Raw genomic sequence first — 16,298 nt, forward strand, 5'->3', positions numbered from 1 at the left:
GCCTACCAACTCATGCAAACTGAACAGTCAACTACTGAACCACACCTGGGTCAAGGAAGAAATAAACAAAGAAATTAAAGTCTTTCTTGAATTTAATGAAAACAAAGACACACCATACTCAAACCTATGGGACACAATGAAAGCAGTGCTATGAGGAAAGTTCAAATCACTAAGTGCCTACTTAAAGAAAATGGAGAAAGCACTCATTGGAGACTTAACAACACACCTAAAAGCTCTAGAAAAAAGGAATCAGATTCACCTAGGAGGAGTAGAAGACTGGAAATAATCAAGCTGAGGGCAGAAATCAACAAAATAGAAACACAGAAAACAATCCAAAGAATCAATGAAACCAAAATCTGGTTCTTGGAGAAAATCAACAAGATTGACAAACCCCTAGCCAAACTAATCAAATGGCAGAGAGAGAACAAGCAAATTAATAAGATGAGAAATGAAAAGGGGGACATAACCACAGACACAGAGGAAGTTCAGAGAATCATTAGATCTTACTACAAAAGCCTGTATGCCACAAAATTGGAAAATGTAAAAGAAATGGACAGTTTTTTAGATAAGTACCACATACCAAAGATAAACCAGGACCAGGTGAACAATCTAAATAGTCCTGTTAGTAGCAAAGAATTAGAAACTGTTATCAGAAAGCTCCCTAACAAAAAGAGCCCAGGACCAGATGGTTTCAATGCAGAATTCTACCAGAACTTCCAAGAAGACCTAATACCTTTACTCCTTAAGGTATTTCATAATATAGAAACAGAAAAGTCATTGCCAAATTCCTTTTATGAAGCTATAGTTACCCTGATACCTAAACCATACAAAGACCCAAACAAGAAAGAGAATTACAGGCCAATTTCACTCATGAACATTGACTCAAAAATTCTCAATAAAATACTGGCAAACTGAATCCAAGAACACATTAGAAAAATTATCCACTACAATCAAGTAGGCTTCATCCCAGAGATGCAGGGCTGGTTCAACATGCGAAAATCTATCAATGTAATCCATCATATAAATAAACTGAAGGATAAAAACCATATGATCATCTCATTAGATGCTGAAAAAGCATTTGACAAAATTCAATACGCTTTATGATAAAGGTCTCGGAGAGATTAGGGATACAAGGATTATTCCTAAATATAATAAAGACTATTTATAGCAAGCCAACAGCTAACATCAAATTAAACGGAGAGAAACTCAAGGCCATACCGTTAAATTCAGGAACACAACAAGGCTGTCCACTCTTTCCTTATCTCTTCAATATGGTGCTTGAGGTTCTAGCTATAGCAATAAGACAACGTAAGGGGATCAAGGGGATTCGAATTGGAAAGGAAGAAGTTAAACTTTCTTTATTTGCAGATAGTGTACATAAGCAACCCCAAAAACTCCACCAAAGAGCTCCTACAGCTGATAAACGCCTTCAGTAACGTGGCAGGATACAAGATCAACTCCAAAAAATCAGTTACCCTCCTCTACACAAAGGATAAGGAAGCAGAGAGGGAAATCAGAGAAGTATCACCTTTCACGATAGCCACAAAGAGCATAAAATATTTTGGGGTAACTCTAACCAAGGAAGTGAAAGATCTATTTGACAAGAACTTTAATTTTCCGAAGAAAGAAATTGTAGAGGATACCAGAAAATGGAAGAATCTCCCTTGCTCGTGGACTGGGAGGATTAACATAGTAAAAATGGCAATTCTGCCAAAAGCAATCTATAGATTCAATGCACTCCCCATCAAGGTCCAACAAAATTCTTCACAGACCTTGAAAGGACAATAATCAACTTTATATGGAAAAACAAGAAACCCAGAATAGCCAAAACAATCTTATACAATAAAGGAACTTCTGGAGGCATTACCATCCCTGACTTCAAACTCTATTACAGAGCTACAGTACTGAAAACAGCTTGATATTGGCATAAAAACAGAGAAGTCGACCAATGGAATCGAATAGAAGACCCGGATCTTAACCCACAAACCTATGAACACCTGATTTTTGATAAAGGAGCCAAAAGTACACAATAGAAGAAAGAGCGCATCTTCAACAAATGGTGCTGGAATAACTGGATGTCAACCTGTAGAAGAATGAAAGTAGATCCATATCTATCACCATGTACAAAACTCAAGTCCAAATGGATTAAAGACCTCAATATTAATCAGAACACACTGAGCCTGATAGAGGAGACAGTGGGAAGTACTCTACAACATATGGGCACAGGAGACTGTTTCCTACGTATAACCCCAGCAGCACAGACATTAAGGGCAACATTGAATAAATGGGTCTTCCTGAAGCTGAATAGCTTCTGTAAAGCAAAGGACACTGTCAATAAGACACAAAGGCAGCCCACTGACTGGGAAAAGATCTTCACCAACCTAACAACTGACAAAGGTTTGATCTCTAAAATATATAAGGAACTCAAGAGACTAGACTTCAAATTGCTAATTAACCTATTTAAAAAATGGGTCTCTGAACTGAACAGAGAATTCTCAACAGAAGAAATCCAAATTGCCAAAAGACACTCAAAGTCATGCTCAACCTCCTTAGCTATCAGGGAAATGCAAGTCAAAACAACTTTGAGATACCATCTTACACCTGTCTGATTGGCTAAAATCAAAAACACCAATGATAGCCTGTGCTGGAGAGGTTGTGGGTTAAGGGGTACTCTCATCCACTGTTTCTGGGAATGCACACTTTTGCAACCACTTTGAAAGCAGTGTGGCAGTTTCTCAGGAAATTCGGGATCAACCTACCCCAGGACCCAGCAATTCCACTCTTGGGAATATACCCAAGAGATGCCCAATCATACTACAAAAGCATTTGTTCAACTATGTTCATAGCAGCATTATTTGTAATAGCCAGATCCTGGAAACAACCTAGATGCCCTTCAGTGGAAGAATGGATGATGAAACTGTGGAATATATACATGTTAGAATACTACTCAGCGGTAAAAAACAATGACATCTTGAATTTTGCATGCAAATGGATGGAAACAGAAAAACTATTCTGAATGAGGTAACCCAGACCCAAAAAGATGAACATGGGATGTACTCACTCATAATCGGTTTTTAGCCATAAATAAAGGACATCGAGCCTATAATTCGTGATCCTTGAGAAGACAATAAGAAAGTGAAACCAAAGAAAAACATATAGTTATCCTCCTGGATATTGGAAGCAGAGAAGTTTGCCGTGCAAAAATTGGGATCTTCGGGGTGGGGTGGGTTGGGGGAAGGGGAGATGGGGATATCAAAGCATGAAGGGGAGGATAGGGAGAGCTTGGGGGAATGGGATGCTTGGGATATAGGAAGGGTGGATATGGAAGCAGGGAAGCATATATCCTAATTAAGGGAGCCATTTTAGGATTATTAGGAGACTTGACTCTAGAGGGGTTCCCAGATATCCAGGGAGACGCCCCCAGCTAGTTTGTGGACAGCTAAGGAGAGGGAGTAGGAAAAGGCCAGATCCTATAGCCATACTGATAATTATCTTGCATATCACCATAGAACCTTCATCTGGCGATGGATGGAGATAGAGACAGAGCCCCACATTGGAGCACCGGACTGAGTTCCCAAGGTCCTGACAAGGAGCAGAAGGAGGGAGAACATGAGAAAGAAAGTCAGGACCGCGAGGGAACCTTCATCTGGCGATGGATGGAGATAAAGAAAGAGCCACACATTGGTGCACCGAACTGAGCGCCCACGGTCCAAATGAGAAGCAGAAGGAAGGAAAACATGAGCAAGGAAGTCTGGACTGCGAGGAGTGCTCCCAGGAACTGAGATGGTGGGGCTGATCTATTCGGAGCTTACCAAGCCCAGCTGGACTGGGACTGAAAAAGCATGAGATAAAACCTGTCTCCCTGAACATGGCAGACAATGAGGGCTGCTGAGAAGCCAAGGACAATAACACTGGATTTGGACCCTACTACACATACTGGCTTTAGGGTTCCTGGACTGTTTGGATGCTCACCTTCCTAGACCTGGATGGAGGGGGAAGGAACTTGGACTTCCCACAGGGCAGGGAACCCTTACAGCTCTCTGGACAGTAGAGGGAGGGGGAGTTGGTGAGGGAGGGGGGTAATTGGGAGGCGGGGAGGTGGTGGAAATTTTTAATAAAAAAAAAAGAGCCAGCTATAGGGAATTTTCTTAATTAGTCATTGTCTGGGGAGAGATCAGTACATGCTGGGTGGTGCCATCCCTGGGTGGGGGTCCTGGGTTCTATAAGAAAGCAGGCTGAGCAAGCCAAGATGAGCAGGCCAGTAAGCAGCACCCCTCCATGACCTCTGCATCAGCTACCCTTCTTGATTCCTGTCCCGACTTCCTTCCTTGATGGTCTCTGATGTAGACATGTAAGCAAAATAAAGCCTCCCCCCCCCCAAAAAAAACCAAGTGATAAGTCATTCCAATTTTTTAGAGAGTTTTGAGTCAGATAAGCTATAATATTTCTTTAATATATTTGAGGTCAACCAGTTTAAAAATTTGTAACCAATTTTTGTCATAAAATTTATAGTCAGTATCAGGAAGGGTGGATATGGGAACAAGGAATTATATATCTTACTTAAGGGAACCATTCTAGGGTTAGCAGAGACTTGACTCTAGAGGGGTACCCAGGTGTCCAGAGGACGCCCCCAGCTAGGTCCTTGGGCAGCTGAGGAGAGGGTGCCAGAAATGTCCAGATCCTATTGCCATACTCATGAATATCTTGCATATCACCATAGAACCTTCACCTGGCATTGGATGGAGAAAATGACAGAGCCCCACATAGGAGCACCGGACTGAGCTCCCAAGGTCCCGATGAGGAGCAAAAGGAGGGAGATCATGAGCAAGGAAGTCAGGACCGTGAGGAGTGCGTTTACCCATTGAGACGGTGGGACAGATCTAACGGGTGACCACCAAGTCCAGTTGGAATGGAACTAATGGAACAGGGAACCAAACCGGGCTCTCTGAATGTGGCTGACGGTGGAGGAGGACTGAGAAACCAAGGACAATGGCAATGAATGTGAACTCTACAGCATGGACGGGCTCACTGTGAGCCTTAACCTTCACCTGGCGATGGATGGAGATAGAGACAGAGCCCCACATTGGAGCACCGGACTGAGCTCCCAAAGTTCTGATGAGGAGCAGAAGGAGAGAGATCATGAGAAAGAAAGTCAGAACCATGAGGGATGCGTTCACCCACTGAGACGGCAGGACAGAACTAATGGGAGACCACCAAGTCCACTTGGAATGGGACTGATGGAACATGCGACCAAATCGGACTCTCTGAAAGTGGCTGATGGTGGAGGCTGACCGAGGAGCCAAGGACAATGGCGATGGGCTTGGTCTCTACGACATGTACGGGCTCTGTGTGAGCCTTGTCAGTTTGGTTGCTCACCTTCCTTGACCTGGAGGGAGTTGGGAGGACCTTGGACTCAACATAGTGTAGAGAACCCTGATGGCTCTTTGGCCTGGAGAGGGAGGGAGTGGGGGTATGGGTGGAGGAGAGGGGAGGGAAGGGGGAGGAGGAGGGGAGGAGATGGCAATTTTTAATAAAAAATAAATAAACTGGAAAAAAATTTATAGTCAGTACTTTTTAAGCATAGTTCCTTATAAAGTTGTAATCTTTTATTATTTCAAAGTATTTTTAATAATTAGATATGTAACTTGTAAAAAGAAAAATTTATCTATGTAAATGGTATCACTTAAGTACTTTCACAGAAATAAGAGAATTTTAAACTCTTTCTCTACCTCTGCCTTCTGAGTTCTGAGACCAAAGAAATATACCACCACCACTCGGCTGCAAAAGTTAGGCTTAGTTAGTCTAGTCATTGCATATTAAACATTGCATATGGAAAAAGTTTACATTTTTACCAACTTGAGGAATAGAACTATAGATTACAAATTTTAAATATAAAAAGAGCATTCTAGAGTAATATCGACCAATAAGTGCAGAATGACTAGTTAAGATTCAAATGGCTTCAAAGTCACCTAAATTTCAATGAGCTAGGCTAACTAGTGCATCTCTATGAATTTACACACTTATTTCTGAACACATACCTCTGTGTCGTTTTAGAAAACCTGCTGATGACTCATTTCCCATTGGCAGCCTTGTGCATGAATGTGAGCAAAGCAGAGGAGACACACTGCTTCCAGCTATATTGTGGTTATTTTCACCCATGGATAGCAGCTACACACCTCATCATTATCTCAGAAACAACCCATTTTCTTTCCACTCTTTCCTTGTTATTTATTCCATGCCCAATGAATTGAGAAAGTTCAGTGATCCATATCCACTTTGGAAGTTTTGGTTAGAAACCTAAAAAGCCAGACAAACACTGGAGCTGCCAATTTCCTTCTAATGCTCCTCTGATGCTAAAGCATCTGTATTCTGACTCCTAAATGCCTTCTAAACATCTACTGACAGCTTCCCTTGTAAACGCACACATTCCTTTAGGCCTTTAGGCCTTTGCTGCTGCTTTGAAAGTCTATTAGTTCTGCTAGGCCAGAGAACCACTGAATATTACCTTCTTAAGGAGAAGTAAGTTGGAAAAGGAGAGCTTAGCTTCTCTGTTCTTTTCAGAAGTTGTATCATGGATTAAGTGTGTTATAAAGAGATTGTGCCAGAAGGTAAGATAAAGGCCACTAGTGATTATTTGCCATCTTGGCATCAGACTGCTTAGATATTATATAATGTAGGTATGTTATTACATCTGCTTACTGTTATATTATAAATTTTGCTTTCCAACAGTAACAATATTTTAAATTTAACTTTGCTAAAGTTTTTATTAAATTATATTAATAATTCTTAAATTACTTAAATTCAAGGTAATATTTGGATCTAGTTTATTTATTATTGACCGAAAATATCAAAATCACTTGCTCTGCTAAAGCTCAATATGCTCCCAAAAAGACCACAGCCAAACTATGTATCCTTTCTATTAGATGGGTGATTGATATAAAAGATCATTCACTGAATGGTGATTGATGATTAATGGTTTCAATGTATACCACAAAATATTGCAATAAATTTACAAAATATCTCCATGGTCAAGCATTGCCCATCATAACAATACTTCATTTCCTGGTACTAACTTTTATATTAGTTACTCTTCCACTACTGTAACAAAACATCATAACCAAGAAAACTTATAGAACAAAACATTTAATTTTGGAATCTCGGTGCCAAAGGGTAGTAGAGTCTGTGGCTATCATGGCAGGGAGCATAACATCATGTTAGCATGGTGTTGAAGGAGTATGTGAGCACTCTGTTGTTGCCAGTGTGATCTGATCTGACCTCCACTGCTCCTTCAACTCTTGAGATCACTGAAAATGAACAATTATGTTTTTCCTGTGCACACACATTCTACAATGTGGGGAATCATAATAAAATCTAAAAATAAAAACATCAAGTTAAAAATAAGTAATCTAAATTTTGTATCCTCAAAAGAACAACTGTTAGCATTAAAGTACAACTGGAAACAAAACAATTAAATGAAATGATGTTTAGCATAAGAGCTTTAAGAGTCTCTTTCACTTGAACTTTTGGTCCTCAGTTGGTGGAACTCTTTAGGGAAGAACTGACGTCTTTTTGAAGAAGACATGTTACTGAGAGTGGGTTCTGAGGATCCAAAACACTTATCATTTCTTGTTTTCCCTTTCCCTGTGACTTGAGGTTAAAGTTTCAATGTGGATGATCTCAGCTACTGGCCACTTGTCATACCTGTAATGGTAAAAATAAAATGGTGCTATTCCCCAAGGAGCAACATCAGGCCACAGGCCATGAGAGACAGCAGGTACCAGGCAGGGAGTTACACTGTGGGTGAGAGACCTTGGAGGGTCAGCCAGTTCTACAAGGAGAAGGAGCTTAAATGGGTGAGATACAGAGATGACTAGTCATGCCATGCAGAGTGAGGTTGAATATTTATTTAGTGGGCTATGGAAGGGAAGGGGAAGGGGGAGAGGAAGGGTGAAGGGGACAAAGAGAGAGAGGCAGAGAGAGATAAAGAAAGAGAAATGGAGAGGGGGAGAAAAGAGGAGAAACTACCTCTTCAAGAGAGAGACAGAAAAGAGGGAGGGCTTGCAGGCTTGAAAAGAAAGGAAGATCAGCTTGCCTTAGTAGATGGAGGAGGGAGTGAGTGGGGCTTGTCTCTTAAAGGGACAGGATGAATTATTCCTATGACAGACATGACCCTGTAGTTCATATAATATAGGACTTTCAATTATTTTTTTATTCTTTTTGCCCTTTTCTAAGTTTAATGAGCTCAATTTCCAAAAGAAGTTTACACACATAATATATATGTATATGTATATATGTATATGTATATATATATATATATATATATGAGATTACAAAGGAAGCCAATAATATTGAGATACAGCTTTCAGACTATGATTAAAACTTAGTTTGTGCTAGTTTTATATGTCTTATTAACCCATTGTATGTAACAAGTGTAAAATGATGTCTTACTAATACTGTGCAGTGTCTGCAAGCTTATAATATAGTTTTAAAATACCTGGGATGGATTTCCAAACATCTCAGTGTCACCTCGGTCAAACATCATGCATGGGTATAATGAAGGAAATTCTACAGTTCCTTTAGATCACCTCCTTGGTACTAATAGTTCCCAAACTTAGACCCACAGTCTAGAGAATCCTTCTTTTTTATGTGTGATAAATGGAAGGAAAGAATACCAGAGCATGCCCAATTCCACAAAACTTAGTAAAAGTATTCAAATTCACAGAAACATATTCTCCCACCAATGCTAGTGCTCTAAATAGTACAAACCCTAACATAGCTCACATTTTTCCTTATCTCACTGTAAGCATATCCTTATATATTCCTGGTAAATGGGAAATTTATCATGTCTTACTCACTTCTGTCTTGTAGATTACTGACTTATTCTGCAATGATCTATATATCAGTCTCTCTCTTCTGATAGCCAGTGTCTGCCTAGAAAAAGTCCTGAGATAAAAACATCTTATAACCCCACTTCCTTGAGCTGAATTGTATGTAGTAATTTTATTTTATTACTTATTACCTTCAGTGTCCACTGTATTTTATATTTGTTTCTTAGTTTCTTTCCTTACTAGATTGAATATTTCTGATAGTAAAGGCAACTGTTCCTTAGTTGTATGTCTTTGCATTGCTTACCCAATAATATGCTGTGCACACTGAATGATTTAGGCAAAAGAAAATCACAATTTTGATAAGACAGGTTATTTAAAGATTAAGATCATGTAATGTCTATATGTGAAAATGAGTTTCTCAAACTACCATAGAAAAAAATAAAGAAAATTTAATATTAACAAATAGGTTTGTATATTTTATATTTGATGCATAATAGTGATGTAATATAAAATAATTGCTTACTTACACTGATTACAAAGTCAATATTATCAATTATTCTTTGAAACAAAGATGTTAGTTAAAGCATTTGTTTTAATGCTGGCAAAGATGGCAAAGAATAATTTTATTTCAGAACATATATTCAGTTGTATCCCACAGTGTGTGTGTGTGTGTGTTTATGTATGTGGAGGCCTGTGTCTTCCTCCATCATTTCTCACCATATTTGAGGTATGTTCTTTCCCTTAGCATAAAGCTACACTACTTAGCTAGCTTGACCGAGATATTCTAGGTCCTTGTTTCTAGATAACTTAGTTATAGGCAACAGCCATTCCTTTATGACCCTTACACTGAGTTTGTGTTTCCTAACTCCAGTCCTCTTGCTTACATAGCAAGTGATTTATCAAAGAGCCACCTGCCTAGTCCCTATTGTGTTATAAGGTTTCATGTTACTCTCCTAATACACAAATGAGTTGACTAGGCAGGATTTTGATATTGCCATGAAAGAAAGATTGAGATCTACACATTATGAAGAATAAGGACTGACAATTTTATGGAACTACTCAGTGCTAACATATTCCAATCATGTTGAAACTAATCAACCTTCCTTTCTTCCTCCCTCCCCTCCTCCTCCTCTTCTTCCTCTTTCATTTTCTCCCTTTTTTCCTCCTCTTTATCTCTTGTAGTGATGGTTTCTCAGGCCTTACACACACTAAATATACCTTTTTAGGACCAACCTACCCAATCAAGCTCAAGTTCTTTTATTAACATTTTAAATACCTGCTCAAAGTAATACTTTAAATTTTTTTTGGAATTTTATATATCAAATATCAGTACTAGTAGCTTATAAGTTTTAAGGCAATTCTTGCCTATGTTTCTGTTATTTTCCTCTCTACATTATTAATAACCAAGACTGTGGATTTTACTTATGTCTGTTTGTTGTTTTAATGTTATATAAAATAATTACATTATTTCAACTTGAATTTGTAGCTTGTTAATATAAATTTTACTGTCATTGTTCTTGATCAAGACTATTAAGTATACAAAGGAAGCATTTAAATTTTTTAAAAATTGATTTTAAATTATAATAGAATTGTATTACTTCTTCCTTTCACTTTCTTTTCTCTATCTCCTCCCAGACAGCCCCCATTTTCAAACTGATAGTTTCATTTTTATTATATTTTTACATTCATATATATATATGTATATGTGTGTTTTCACAATCAATAAATATAACCTACTAAGTCTACTTTTGTTGTTTGTGTGTATAGGCTTTCAGGGGTGACAAGTATGTCACCTGCTGAGGACAAGAAGTTTTCAGAATTTGTTTCTAAGATTACTTCTCTGTTCACTTGCTCTTTTCCTCTCCTGTAAATATTCACAATAAAGTCAAAGTTATTATTACCACAATGATTATGTGTTCCTTTTCAACAGCTTTCTGACATTTTGTAACAATATTCTGTAATGTTATTCTTTTTTGATTTAAGAAGGTGTTTTCAAAAGAATGACTTCACCTTTTCTAGCCACCATTCCCAGTTTTTTTTACTCTAATGAAAATTTTGATCATATAAAGCAAAAAAGTCTATCATAATTATTACTTAATATTTTAAAGAAATAATATTTAGGATCATAATGGCATATGAAAATATAGTATTTAGTTTATGTCTAACATAGAATTTTCAGTGAATTCAACCTAAATAAGTTATTTTCTTTTTAGAAAATAACATGCTTTGAGACTAGTCTTATCATAGTTCCTTCCCTGATTTTTTTGATGCTGCAATAAATGGCAGAATACATCATAATGCACATTATTGGGAACAGTTACTTTGGGGTGATTCAACAAATAATAGCACTAGTTAACCTAAATAACTTGTTCATATGGGGATTAAGCAGGAAACATGGAATCATGTTATGATTTATCTTCATAATAATTTAAAAACTCACAAGCCCCTTTTCTGCATCCTTTTTTTCTTTTTAAACATTTCTCAATATTCATCATATTTGGAAGTATAGGAAAATTACTGCTTGACAGGGAAAATACAAAAAATGCTGAAAACAGCTTAAGTTATTTCGTTGTACTGTTTCTGTTACCTTAATCTTCTTCTAGACATTTTAAGCCACCAGTCTGCTTGTGCTGATACAAGAAAACTACAGAGACCAGGTAACAAAAATATGAAAATTTATTCCTAAAATTTTAAAAATTAGAAAACTTCATATAAGTGGAAGTAGAGACAATTCTGAGGGAGCTTGTTGAGCTCTGGTTCCTTTTATGGAAGAAGGGATCAGGGAAGAACTCATATGAACAAATGCAGAACACCATAAACTTTCTCCCTCAAGATCTTTATAGAGACCCTAATACCTGACATAAGGGTTCAATTCACCTGGCCTATTTTTTCCTACTTTTATTTTAGTGAATAAACTCCAGAACGTGTATTAAGAGTAACATATTCAGACCAGAGCAACTTCTCTAATGTTTAAAATTTCCAAATGTGTTTACATGGTGACATAAGAAAATCAAGGCAATGGTAATTTTAGTGTACTTATATTCAAAATACATGTCATCATCAGAATGTCACATAATGAGTATTGAATAAAAATCACTATTATAACTAAATGTATAAATTCACATCAATTTACCATTTATTTCACCCTTTTTTCTTTTACCCATAATATTCCTCTATTCACCAAGTATTTACATAGCTTTGCCTTTAAGTTTTATATTTTCCAGGTGTTGGGAATGCAATGATGAACCAAAAAGGGTATTACACTGATTACTGTCTTTAGAAACAGACCCATTTTAGCAAAGCAGTAATATCAATGAATGAGAATGTGAAAATGGTAATTTTCCATGTATTATGGGTAAAAGTTCAAAATATATTTGCCATCTGTCAGTAAACATCCTAGCCTTGTGGTTCTTAGAGTGACACACAGCGAGATTGTCCCAGAAACATCTGGTTTCTCTGACAACTGGCATCCTTTTTATAAACATCTTGGCCTGTAGTTCAGCCTGGGCCCTGTAACAGAACTGAGTGCTGTCAGGTGCTTTAACTGAGAGAACGTAACAATGGAAGTGAAAAAAAAAAACACATTAGCACTAGTTGCTACAGAAAAATATTATTCCTGTATTGTAGTCGAGCCAAATATTATATATTATTTCTACACAAGAGCTAAGTACAAATTGACCCAACAATTAAATTGCCAAGGGTAGTGTGGAGACAGAGATGCCAAGCCTTTTTGTGTCATTTCAGTCATTCAGCAGGTGTCTTCTAGGCCAAATGAAACGTTGGAGATTTCTGGCATGACCATCTTCAAGTTTCTACAGTCTAACCCAGGAAACAGTTATAATACAAGTGTCAGAGATAATGTTTTCAGCAAACATATTGGGAAGTCACTAATTATTTACTAAATATATAAATTCTAGAATAAGAATATTTAAGTCAACTGAAGTGTTTATCCACCAATAATAGTTATTTAAAAAAAAAACATTACATTTATTTACTTGTGTGTGCCCTCATGAGCCACAGTACATAAGTAGAAATAAGAGAAATTGCTTCTTTCCTTCAACCATATGGTCCCACAGATCAAGTCCAGAGAGTCTGACTAGTGGCAATTTCCTTTACCTGATGCATCACTATGCAAATTTGCAGTCATCTTGCAGTGTCAAAATGAACATCAGAAAATGAAAGTGTTATGAAGGAAAGTTCAGCAGGGTAGTAAGAAAAAGGATTGCCAACAAGTAGAGAGAGGAAAGTGGTAAGGGAAGACTTAACTGAAAAAGTGATATTAAACAGAAATAGTAGGAGATAAAGGAATACTTGAGAAATTATTCTACAGAGAAATAAGAGAAATAATTTGGATACAGGATCACACTCAGTGTGTTCAAAATATAGCATGAAAAATATTCTTTACTTACAATTTTACCTTTTTTTTTTGCTTTTTAAAAATCACTATATCCAATGCTTTATCCAGAGAACTAGACATCTGCCAATGGAATTTTCATAGAAAAATGATATAAATGTTGAAAATTTTATTGTTCCTGCTACAATAAAGAGTTAGAAGTGTATTTAGATGAAAAGAATAGGGCTAAGAGATTGTCCCTGTAATCCAGCTGAGATACAAAGACATCTATTGCTGAGGAGGGAGTTTTTAAGGTACTATGAAGGAGTAAGAATTGGGGTAGGTTTTGAAAGTAATGAAAGGGTTTGTTCATGGATTCACTGTAAGAAAGGAAATAAGGAATTTAGAATTACTGAAAGTTTCCATTTTCCGTAATATTAAATGAGATGAGAGGAGCAATATCAAGAACAGAGCATCAAGAACTTGCTTTAGAGCAGTATAATTTAACATTATGTTTAGATTTCAAATGAAGATGCCATGAAAATATTGTAAAATAGTCTATCTATGTTTTCAGAAATAGGTCAGAATTCAGTTTTTAAAACTGAGGGTCATCTGCACAAAGTCACAAGATGAGACAAAATCATTATGGAAACAAATACACAGTGAGAAGATATTTTGGCCAAGGAGTGCCCTTTAAGTGATATCAGACTACCAAAACGAGACAGGGTAAATAAAGAGAATGAAGAACCCAACAGTGTGATAAGGAAAGAATTAAGAAGCCAAGCAAACACTTGATAAAGAGCAAGTCACAGCATTGGCTCACCATGCTATGGGAATTCAGGCTTTATCAAGAGGAGCTCTCAATTTTGTTTTTTTTTTTTTTTAATAGAGTATTAGGCATAAGACTGGTGGGAATTAGAGAAAAAAGCATTTATACCTATTTGTTTTACTGTTTTCTGATCAGTATATTTCTATTTGTTACAGAGAAGGCAATGGTAGACCAAAAACAAACAAACAAACAAATAAACAAGCAAAAGATTTCACCAAAGTTCAGTTTGGTAACCAAATGTGTTTACAGTAGTGATCAATATTATCACTGGAAATTAAAGTCAAGTCACCACTATGAAATCCCATATGCAACATCCTGACAATTGCTTAACTGCAGAATCTCCCATCTCAGGAACTGTTAGACATTTTACATTCCTGGGAAGTTAAAAGTCCACATGAGCCATATTTCTTCTTCCATATGGAAATATGAATAGCTTTGATAGTCTAAGAACCTTGTACACGTGACCACAACTATTCTGATCCAATATGGAAATGACCAAACCCAATCTTGAGGAGGCCTTCTAAATATACCTTTATAAAGGAATTTTATTTTGACAATAAATGGAATGAGATGGCTCTTTTTGGAGGGTCAGTTTTGAACTGCATAGAAATTCTGTGCAAGGGTTGCTTGGGGTAGCATTCTTGCTGACATGCTTGGCATACCAACTCAGGAGGAGGCAAACCTTCTCTCTCAGTAGAATGCCTTACCAATAGTCAGTCCTTGAGAACACAGATGTGCACTGTAGTTCAAAGGCTTGGATTAGGTTGTGATTTGTCTTCTTATGAAGTGTTTTATATATTATATAACAGCAAAAGTTATTATCATAACAATAGGATTTTTATTTAGATTAACAAAGCCACAAAGCTCTTGAAATAATTGGTATCAAAATTATTAGTTTATGTAACTATTTCCAGGTATTATGAGGCACTAGCTTAGATTGTGATTTGAGTATTATAAAAGAGCACTGACTTTGCAATAAAGTATGTAGTTGTATCTCCTATTCTGCATTCCTTGTCCTAATTTCTGTGACACAGCCCAGGGTCATCCATAACCAAAGTAATTGGGGAAGAGTCCCCAACATATGGCACCCAAACAGGGACCCTGAAAGAATGTTAGGAATGTCCATTAATAAGGTAAGTATTACAGGGTATTGGGACAAGCTAACTCTTCTCCATTTCTGTCTATGCTTAAGCATTTGCTAAAGCTCATGATGCTCATGTACATAGGTCAGACTTAGATATATGTCTTGGAATTATCAAAGAATATAATCTTTAGTTTCCCTCAGATTAGGTTTTAATGGATATGGAAACTTGTGTGTCCACATATGACTCAGACTCCATCTGGAGTCATTTCTGACTTAAAGAAATCATCTGAGTTCAACCTTGCCTGCTCTACTTTTTCTTATAACCTTGAGGGCTATGAGGGCTTCTGATTTAGGCCATGAAAAAAGAACACTCTAACTAGTAGACAGTTTGCTGATGACAAACCTCAGAAACATCAAGATAGAAAGTAAGGCTGCTTCTGAGCAGCAAGCACATGGTAGAAAGGAGGCTGCTCACTCAAGGACAGGAATAATCTTGTGGTTAGATACTGACTGACCATATGTGATGTGCTTTGATCTGCTTTTGCATTTATGCACGTTCTGAGATAAACTCTGGGCCGTTTGGCTGCTTCAGCATGATCAGACAGACCTTCAAATTCTATTCTGTCTTTTGTTTCTTCTGATTTTTCTTTGGCATCGAAGATCCCCTATCCAAGAAAACTCCAGCTGTGGGGTTTTCTGGGGATGGGTGTCTTCACAGGGACAGCGCATATTCCAAGGGCTCTCTAAGGTGCAATAAGGATATCCCAGGAGTATCAGCAGTTATACAGTGTAAATACAAAAAAGAGGTTAGCCGCACAGTGTGGAAAAAAAAGTAAAAAGTAACTCGAATATAACTGTAAACTAGGAAGTAACTTGTATATAAGTGTAAAAAAATGTAAATATGGGCCAAGAAAACAGCAAACAGCTGTTTGTATGTTTACTTAATAGATTTTTTTTAAATATTAGGGGTACTAAAGAAGGACAACAGCAATTGCTTCAGTTTTTGAAAAATATAAAAGTTGTGTGCCCCTGGTTTCCTGTAGAAGGGAGTATGAACCTAGAGATTTGAAAGAGGTGTCTGTGAATTTATGAGTGCACTTTGTCTTGGTCTGTGTTTTGACAGTTACTATGTTTCTGTTTTATGTGTTCATGTCTTTGAAAAGTCTAAGTGGTACCAGTACCTGTTTGTCTGTCATTACTGTCCATTGTTGTCTATTGACCTTT

Source organism: Arvicola amphibius, chromosome 2 (genome assembly GCF_903992535.2).
Source record: "Arvicola amphibius chromosome 2, mArvAmp1.2, whole genome shotgun sequence".
Classification (NCBI taxonomy): Eukaryota; Metazoa; Chordata; class Mammalia; order Rodentia; family Cricetidae; genus Arvicola; species Arvicola amphibius.